The sequence below is a fragment of the Triticum dicoccoides genome, chromosome 1A (genome assembly GCF_002162155.2).
Source record: "Triticum dicoccoides isolate Atlit2015 ecotype Zavitan chromosome 1A, WEW_v2.0, whole genome shotgun sequence".
Classification (NCBI taxonomy): Eukaryota; Viridiplantae; Streptophyta; class Magnoliopsida; order Poales; family Poaceae; genus Triticum; species Triticum dicoccoides.
In genome coordinates this window covers 422,745,142-422,752,034 of record NC_041380.1, presented here as the reverse complement: position 1 = coordinate 422,752,034, position 6,893 = coordinate 422,745,142, and positions in this window count along the sequence as shown.

Here is a 6,893-nt window from a genome sequence, read left to right as displayed (position 1 = left end):
TTCCTACCAAAGATGGCAATACCTAGATCTATCTTCGCTTTTATGCCTAGCTAGGGCCGTTAAACGATAGCGCTTGTTGGGAGGCAACCCAATTTTATTTTTGTTCCTTGATTTTAGTTCCTGTTTAGTAATAAATAATTTATCTAGACTATGTTTTGGTTATGTTTTTTGTGTTTAATTAGTGTTTGTGCCAAGTAGAACCGTTGGGAAGACTTGGGGAAAGTCTTTTTGATCTTGCTGTAAAAAACAGAAACTTTAGTGCTCACGAGAATTGCTGCCATTTTTTATCGGAGAGTGATATTGAGTTAATTATTTTTGCAGATGATTAATAGATAAATTACACACGTCAATAAATTTATTTTAGAATTTTTGGGGTTACATAAGTGTGTGTTAGTTACAGATTACTACAGACTGTTCTGTTTTTGACAGATTCTGTTTTTCGTGTGTTGTTTGCTTATTTTGATGCATCTATGGTTAGTAATAGAGTTTATAAACCATAGAGAAGTATGAATACATTAGGTTTAACACCAATATAAATAAATAATGAGTTCATTACAGTACCTTGAAGTGGTGTTTTTTCTTTCGCTAACGGAGCTCACGAGATTTTCTGTTAAGTTTTGTGTTGTGAAGTTTTCAAGTTTTGGGTAAATATTTGATGGATTATGGAACAAGGAGTGACAAGAGCCTAAGCTTTGGTATGCCCAAGGCACCCCAAGGTAAAATCCAAGGACACCAAAAATCCTAATCTTGGGGATGCCCCGGAAGGCATCCCCTCTTTTGTCTTCGTTCATCGGTAACTTTACTTGGAGCTATATTTTTATTCGCCACATGATATGTGTTTTGCTTGGAGCGTCTTGTATGATTTGAGTCTTTGCTTTTTGGTTTACCACAATCATCCTTGCTGTACACACCTTTTTAGAGAGACACACATGAATCGGAATTTATTAGAATACTCTATGTGCTGCACTTATATCTTTTGAGCTATATAGTTTTTGCTCTAGTGCTTCACTTATATCTTTTAGAGCACGGTGGTGGTTTTATTTTATAGAAATAATTGATCTCACATGCTTCACTTATATTATTTTGAGAGTCCTTTAGAACAACATGGCAATTTTCTTTTAGGCATAATAAAAACTCTCATATAAGTGCATTGAATACTAAGAGAAGTTTGATAGCTGATGATTGTTTTGAGATATGGAGATAGTGATATTAAAGTTGTGCTACTTGAGTAGTTGTGAATTTGAGAAATACTTGTGTTGAAGTTTGCAAGTCCCGTAGCATGCACGTATGGTAAAAATTGTGTAGCAAATTTGAAACATGAGGTGTTATTTGATTGTCTTCCTTATGAGTGGCGGTCGGGGACGAGCGATGGTCTTTTCCTACCAATCTATCCCCCTAGGAGCATGCGCGTAATACTTGGTTTTTGATGATTTGTAGATTCTTGCAATAAGTATGTGAGTTTGTTATGACTAATGTTGAGTCCATGGATTATATGCACTCTCACCCTTCCATCATTGCTAGCCTCTTCGGTACCGTGCATTGCCCTTTCTCACCTTGAGAGTTGGTGCAAACTTCGCCGGTGCATCCAAACCCCGTGATACGATACGCTCTATCACACATAAACCTCCTTATATCTTCCTCAAAACAGCCACCATACCTACCTATTATGGCATTTCCATAGCCATTCCGAGATATATTACCATGCAACTTTCCATCGTTCCGTTTATTATGACATGCATCATCATTGTCATATTGCCTTGCATGATCATGTAGTTGACATCGTATTTGTGGCAAAGCCACCGTTCATAATTCTTTCATACATGTCACTCATGAGTCATTGCACATCCCGGTACACCACCGGAGGCATTCATATAGAGTCATACCTTGTTCTAGTATCGAGTTGTAATCATTGAGTTGTAAATAAATAGAAGTGTGATGATCGTCATTAATAGAGCATTGTCCCAAAAGAAAAGAAAAAGAGAGAAAGGCAAAATAAAAAAAGAAGGCCAAAAAAATAAAAATAAAACAAAAGGGGCAATGCTACTATCCTTTTTTCCACACTTCTTCTTCAAAGTAGCACCATGATCTTTATGATATAGAGTCTCTTGTTTTGTCATTTTCATATACTAGTGGGAATTTTTCATTATAGAACTTGGCTTGTATATTCCAACAATGGGCCTCCTCAAGTGCCCTAGGTCTTCATGAGCAAGCATGTTGGATGTACACCCACTTAGTTTCTTTTGTTGAGCTTTCATACATTTATAGCTCTAGTGCATCCGTTGCATGGCAATCCATACTCCTTGAATTAACATCAATTGATGGACATCTCCCTAGCCCATTGATTAGCTGCGCCGATGTGAGACTTTCTCCTTTTTGGTCTTCTCCACATAACGCCCTTCATTATATTCTATTCCACCCATAGTGCTATATCCATGGCTCACGCTCATGTATTGCGTGAAAGTTGAAAAAAGTTTGAGATTAGTAAAGTATGAAACAATTGCTTGGCTTGTCATCGGGGTTGTGTATGATGAGAGCATTCTTGTGTGATGAAAATGGAGCATGACCAAACTATATGATTTTGTAGGGATGAACTTTCTTTGTCCATGTTATTTTGAGAAGACATGATTGCTTAGTTAGTATGCTTGAAGTATTATTATTTTTATGTCAATATTGAACTTTTATCTTGAATCTTTCGGATCTGAACATTCATGCCACAATATGTTAGGAGGCATTCCACATCAAAAATTCTGTTTTTATCATTTACCTACTCGAGGACGAGCATGAATTAAGCTTGGGGATGCTTGATACGTCTCCAATGTATCTATAATTTTTGATTCTTCCATGCTATTATATTATCTGTTTTGGATGTTAATGGGCTTTATTTTACACTTCTATATTATTTTTGGGACTAACCTATTAACCGGAGGCCCAACCCTAATTGTTGTTTTTGCCTATTTTAGTGTTTCGCAGAAAAAGAATATCAAACAGAGTCCAAACAGAATGAAACCTTCAGGTGCGTGATTTTTGGAACAAGCATGATCCAGAGGACTTGGAGTGGATGTCAAGCAATCAACGAGGCGGCCACGAGGCAGGGGGCGCGCCTACCCCCTGGGCGCACCCTCCACCCTCGTGGGCCCCTCGTTGCCCCACCGACCTACTTCTTCCTCCTATATTACCTACGTACCCTAAAACCATCAGGGAGCAACACAAAAACCTAATTCCACTGCCGCAACCTTCTGTACCCAAGAGATCCCATATTGGGGCCTTTTTCGAAGCTCCGCCGGAGGGGGTATTGATCATGGAGGGCCTCTACATCAACTCCATGGCCCCTCCGATGATGTGTGAGTAGTTTACCTCAGACCTTCGGGTCCATAGTTATTAGCTAGATGGCTTCTTCTCTCTCTTTGGATCTCAATACAAAGTTCTCCTTGATTCTCTTGGAGATCTATTCGATGTAATCTTCTTTTGCGGTGTGTTTGTCAAGATCCGATGAATTGTGGGTTTATGATCAAGACTATCTATGAACAATATTTGAATCTTCTCTGAATTCTTTTATGTATGATTGGTTATCTTTGCAAGTCTCTTCGAATTATTAGTTTGGTTTGGCCTACTAGATTGATCTTTCTTGCAATGGGAGAAGTGTTTAGCTTTGGGTTCAATCTTGCGGTGCTCGATCCCAGTGACAGTAGGGGAAACGACACGTATTATATTGTTGCCATCAAGGCTAAAAAGATGGGGTTTATATCATATTGCATGAGTTTATCCCTCTACATCATGTCATCTGGCTTAAGGCGTTACTCTGTTCTTATGAACTTAATACTCTAGATGCATGCTGGATAGCGTTCGATGTGTGGACTAATAGTAGTAGATGCAGGCATGAGTCGGTCTACTTGTCACGGACGTGATGCCTATATACATGATCATACCTAGATATTCTCATAATTATTCACTTTTCTATCAATTGCTCGGCAGTAATTTGTTCACCCGTCGTAATACTTATGCTATCTTGAGAGAAGCCACTAGTGAAACCTATGGCCCCCGGGTCTATTTTCCATCATACAAGTTTCCAATCTATTTTATTTTGCAATCTTTACTTTCAATCTATATCATAAAAATACCAAAAATATTTATCTTATTATTATTATTATTATTATTATTATTGTTATTTCTACCAGATATCACTCTTGCAAGTGGCCGCGAAGGGATTGACAACCCCTTTATCGCATTGGTTGCGAGGTTCTTATTTGTTTGTGTAGGTACGAGGTGACTCGCGCGTGGTCTCCTACTGGATTGATACCTTGGTTCTAAAAAACTGAGGGAAATACTTATGCTGCTTTGCTGCATCACCCTTTCCTCTTCAAGGAAAAACCAATGCAGTGCTCAAGAGGTAGCACTGTCTTTGTTGTGGCGTGACTTAGAGCGGCACCGCTGATGCCGGTGCTTTGGTTGTGTCTCGGGAGGTTTATCCTCAACTAGATCTTCCTTGTCATCGCCGCTATTCTCTTTTGGTGCATCCACCATGTATACATCATATGAGGAAGTGGCCGTCCAACGTCCGGTAAATGGCGGGTTTTGGGCCTCTTCTTCTCCGGCATCGTCGTCCATACCGTCGATGTCGTTGGAGCCGTAATCGAGCATGTTAGTTAAGTCTTCGACAGTGGCTATTAAGTGGGCAAGGGGTGGGAAGTGAAATTCTCCGTCATCAGCCTCCAGTTTGAACCGGATATAATTCGGTTGTGAGTCCCCCGCTAAGGAGAGTGTTTTTAATGAGTTTAGCACGTCGCCTAAAGGCAAGTGCCGGAAGATGTCCGCGGAGCTGAATTCAAAGATCGATGCCCGATCAAGCTCGTCGTGCACAGATGCACATGCTTTGGAACCTATAGCCGGAATCATGTCCGTGGTTCTCATAACATAGATCTCACTTGAGGTTGGGTCTATGTGCGGCTCCAACGCCGCTGAGTCTGCGACCTCCGTGGCGGGGTTGAGCCTCCCGTCCTCGGATGGCGTGATCTGCTCCGGATCTAGAGCCGGAGCAGTTGTAGGTTCTATCTCCTGGGTGTGGTTCGATGACAGATTTAAGTCATGTTCATCATAGTCACAGGGAGCGGCTACTACCACGGTCTCGAATCCGTCGAAGATCAAGTCTCCACAGATGTCCGCGACATAGTTCGAGCTTCCAAATCTGACCTGATGGTCAGGGGCGTAGCTATCGATCTACTTTAGATGGCCAAGTGAGTTGACCCGCGGTACGAAGCCGCCGAACTCGAAGATCTCTCCGAGGAGGAAGGTTTCTCCCTGGACAATGTTGTTGTGGATGATTGACGGGGCCATCGAACCTCTTGACGACGACACAGCGGGACTCTCAATGAAAGCACCAATGTCGGTGTCAAAACCGGCGAATCTCGGGTAGGGGGTCCCGAACTGTGCATATGAGGTTGATGGTAATAGGAGACAGGGAACACAATGTTTACCCAGGTTTGGGCCCTCTCGATGGAGGTAAAACCCTACATCCTTCTAGATTAATATGGATGAGTATGGGGGTTACAAGAGTTGATCTACCACGAGATCGTAATGGCTAAAACCCTAGAAGTCTAGACTATCTGATTATGATTATGATTCTTCGTCTCTATGGACTAAGCCCTCTGGTTTATATAGACACCGGGGGAGACTAGGGCTGTACAAAGTCGGTTACAGATAAAGGAATCTTCATATTGGGACGCCAAGCTTGCCACCCACACAAAGGAGAGTCCTATACGGACACGGAAGAAAGTCTTCTATCTTGTATCTTCATGGCCCAATAGTCCAGCCCATGTCCAACAGGCCGGACGCCCGAGGACCCCCTACCTGAGATCCACCGGTTTTGACACTGACAGTGCCTGTGCCGGTGCGACTGGTAGTGCCGCTGCTGCTGCCGGAGATGGTGCTCCTTGTAGAGCTAGTGCCGGTGTTGGAGTAGGTGCCGGTGTCGATGCCTGATCCTCCGGTAGATCAGCCTGATCCGCTGACGCAGTCGGTGCCCAATCCTTAGCTGGATCATACTGAGTTGCTGCCGCTGTGAGTGCAAGAGCAACTGCCGGTGCTTGATCCGTTGCTGAAGGTGGTACCGATGTGAGAGACAGCGGCGATCGTGTCTAGTCTGCTATGATCAGCTTTCTAACTTGACTAGGCTCCGTGACCGTGATCCAGTCTTTTTCTTCATCTCTTTTAAACGCAACAAAGACTAATTGTGGTGTGTTTGTTAAACCAAACTGCAGTTCATCATAGGGATTCAACTTGTACTCGGACAACAGACTGATCCAATTTTTTCCAGTAATATAAGTGATGGACAGTGCCTTCGTTACTGACATGACATAAGAAGTGAAACTTGCAAAAATATCCATCGTAGAGCAAACCAAACGGTTTATTCTGTGATGAATGTCACATGGCAAAACCTGCATCGTAAAATTGCAGCAAAAGAAAGAAAACATGACATTAAATCAATAAGATTTAGACAGTAAATCAATAATATTTACTTGATGTGACACGACCAAATCCTTACCAGGAAATCACTATGTTGAAGTACTAAACAGAAGATTGGTCGTCCAACTACGCGTGGCATGCAGGGGCCCCGCCTACTCCCACAAGCAGGACAGTCCAAAGGTCGTGACAAATCGTATGGACCGAACATCCATGGGACTGGAAATCCTGGTGGGTGCGATAAACCCTACAATGCATACAGATATTGGAGTGTAACCATAATTGATAAACCGTCCTCACAAAAAAGATGATCTAGATACTTCAAAATATACAGACTAAATTGAGTGGACATACATTAACATGGACTATTCTCAGGACTCACCACACACCAAAAGTGACACTACTAAACAATACACGGTTCACAAACACAAATCAAG